The sequence below is a fragment of the Dipteris shenzhenensis genome, chromosome 17, assembly GCF_047967505.1.
Source record: "Dipteris shenzhenensis isolate YYH24624 ecotype China chromosome 17, Dip_SZ_1.0, whole genome shotgun sequence".
NCBI classification, from domain to species: domain Eukaryota; kingdom Viridiplantae; phylum Streptophyta; class Polypodiopsida; order Gleicheniales; family Dipteridaceae; genus Dipteris; species Dipteris shenzhenensis.
The window spans coordinates 23,757,460-23,760,629 of NC_141612.1; the positions used below are offsets into that span (position 1 = coordinate 23,757,460).

General features: G+C 46.6%; 1 pseudogene; it reads left to right on the forward strand.

Moving 5' to 3' along the window:
* Positions 1–277: 277 nt before the first annotated feature.
* On the forward strand, positions 278–1,929 carry LOC147891876 (aspartyl protease family protein 2 pseudogene; annotated as a pseudogene).
* The last annotated feature ends 1,241 nt before the right edge of the window (positions 1,930–3,170 follow it).

A 3,170-nucleotide genomic window follows, 5' to 3' on the forward strand; every position in this document is an offset into this window, starting at 1 on the left:
CATTTTTAGGACTATGATCGACACAACTCTATTTGAGACTTTACTGTGTTGTTTAGTTTCAATAGTCGGACAATCGGGCTGTGCTCTTGGAACCAGCTTCCATGTCAAAAGGGTGACAACCCTTAAGAGGTGGCGCTGCGAATGGGCCACTCTCTTTGAATGTTCATCCCTCTTGCAACGTTGGGCTTTCAATAGATTATTTATATGCTATATCTGTTTTGCTACAGTTTACATTTTATCTTTCCAATTGCTTTGTCGAAGAGCTACCGTCTACAAATCGTTTTATGTATGGCTGTGTCTAGCCGATATATGTATTTGGCTCTCAAGCTTATGGCCTTGTTCTCAATGCATCTTCCCCACGAAGAGCTGGTTCCCAAGAGAGTCCTGCAGGAGCAAGACCCTGCGTTGTGGGGAAGGGACACCCATGAAGACGTGCAGCAGAGCTCCAGAAATTCTAGCGTTACCGCCGGGGGCCAGAGCTTTCTGTCTCTATCGATTTTCCATCGAGATGACCCATCTTCTCCCTTGAACTTCAGCAGGCCGGGAGCTAGCCGAAGGGAGCTCGTTGTGGCTATGCTCAAAAGAGATGCAGCCCGTGTACGTAGTATCTCCGCACGCTTGGCAGTCGCACTGGGACGCTCGACAACACATGGGCCTGAAAACCAACTCGATCCAGCCTCGGTAGATTATAGTCAACACGGTTTCAGTAGTCCTGTGATTTCCGGCATTCCGGAAGGCAGCGGAGAGTTCTTCACGACTGTAGGCATCGGGTCCCCAGGACGAGCATTCTCCTTAGTGATGGACACAGGCAGCGATCTCACCTGGTTGCAATGCTTGCCTTGCGACAGCTGCTACGACCAGGCAGGCCCCTTGTTCGATCCAGCTCTATCCTCATCGTTCCGGCCGGTGGCGTGCCCATCGGAGGCATGCATAGACGATACGATGGAGTGTAGAGGAGATTATTGCGTCTATGGGCTGAGCTATGGCGACGGATCCTTCAGCGCAGGAACTACGGTCAGAGAGACGTTCATGGTGGGAAGCAAGGCTGTGGAAGGCGTGGAGATAGGGTGCGGACACGACAATGAAGGTCTGTTTGTAGGAGCTGCGGGGCTGCTGGGGTTGGGAAGAGGGGAGTTATCGTTTCCGTCTCAGATTTCTTCGCAGACGGATGGCACCTTCTCCTATTGTCTCTCGCCTTCAGGCCCTGGATCGCTGACCTTCGGAGGAGCAAATGTTCCTGGCGATGGAGCTCCAAGCTTCACTGCCCTCCTCAGCAATCCCCGAACGGACATGCCTTTCTACTACGTCCCCTTGACCGGAATCAGCATTGACGGCTCCCTTGTCTCCATCTCTCCCACCGATCTTTCGCTCAAATCCACAGGAGACGGCGGCGTTATCATCGATTCAGGCACCACCGTCTCTCGCCTCATCCAACCTGCTTACCTCTCCATGCGCGATGCCTTCCGAAGCGCAGCGCGGATGCGGGGCTACGTCCCTGCCGGCTCCTACTCTCTCTTCGACACTTGCTACTCTTCCTCAGCTAGTATGGAGAACACACCTTTTCCCGTCCTGGCGCTCCATTTTCAAGGGGGTGCGACGCTCTCGTTGCCTCCGCCCAATTACCTCTTTGCCATCGATGACGAGATGAGCGTACTCTGCTTGGCGTTCGCGCCCACGTCGGGGGACCTATCGATCATCGGCAATTTGCAGCAACAAGAATTCAAAGTATCTTTCGACACTAACGCAGCGCGTGTGGGATTTGGAAGCAATTGCGTAGCCCGGATATGAAATCGGGCGATCTGTCCATGGAAAGAAACCGTATGCCGATCATCAGTAGCACGTAGAATAAAATGGGCATCTAAATTCGCTTGTTTCCAATATTTCATCGTGCTTATGGTTGAATATCTTGAGGAGCGCATTCCAAGTCTTGTTTTCAATACCTCCGATGCTAGAGACTATAAACCTTCAATTGTTAAAGCTCAAACCTTCGACTCTTTAGAATTTGTTTTCTCTTAATAGTTATGAGCTTCATATCATCTCATCTCATCTTATATTATATATATTAAACCAAAGATCAGCACGACCCGTCTACTACGGGTTAGAGACCCACTCCAATGGGTCTCAAGGTGGCATCTTAAAATGTTTTTAATATAAATAAATAATTTTTTGAAATTCAAGACCCTCACCATCTAAAGGATTGCTTGTTTTGGCTCTATGCTCTGTTTACTCAACGATCTAGCTAGATGAGCATCCATGTGATGTTGATCAAGGGGCACAGCACCCCCCCGCTGCCACATACACACACACTCACAATTATCATTTTGATAGCCATAAACCCAATACTTTCAAGTGTCCTAACCTCTTCTCTATCTATAACTATAATCTCCCACTATAGGGAGCTTACTGTTCTTTCTATTACATTGGAAACCAATTCTAAATTCCTATTATCTTCGTCTAACTTTGCAAAAATTATCCAAGTAGATGGCTCTATTGCAAGAGTCTCTCGATCCCTATTCAATATTCTCCAAGATTTTTAATAAGATTCAAACTAAGCAAGGGCAATCTAGAGTTCAACATGCAAAGGATAGCATTCAATGGCTCCAATCAACAAAATCCTTGCATCTTCTGCATTTGTCCACTCTATCACAGCCTCCCACCACCTCACTAAATGTGGAATGTGTCCAAGTGACTAATGAGAAGTTAGAAGCATTCTCTTTTTCATATCATCATGCTTAAAAGTTGTAGCCTATGACCAAATCTTAACAAAATTGGGAATTGCGTTCTCCCGTTGCACCAAAATGGCCTTAACATTGATAGGGGTAGTCAGACGACCAAAGGTCGTCATTTTTAGGGCATTATTTGCAACCTCTCTCAATAAAATTCCTAGTCACTTGGATCCTTCTTGCTATTACATCCTCCAATGAAGCATCACAATCCATTTGGATGCATGCTTTGGGTTGCTCTGGATCTGTAATTTGTGCAATAGCCTCGCCTTTTTTATGTTTCATGTGTTGGCATTACTTGTTATCTGCATAATACTAAGATTGGTTCTAGATAACCTTAAGGATCAATGCCCATCTAACCACTAATAGAGTATGACAACTTATCAAGCTTCATAGATTAAATGTGCTACTTATAACTTTACCCAATGTGGTCAAGTTTGTCACCGG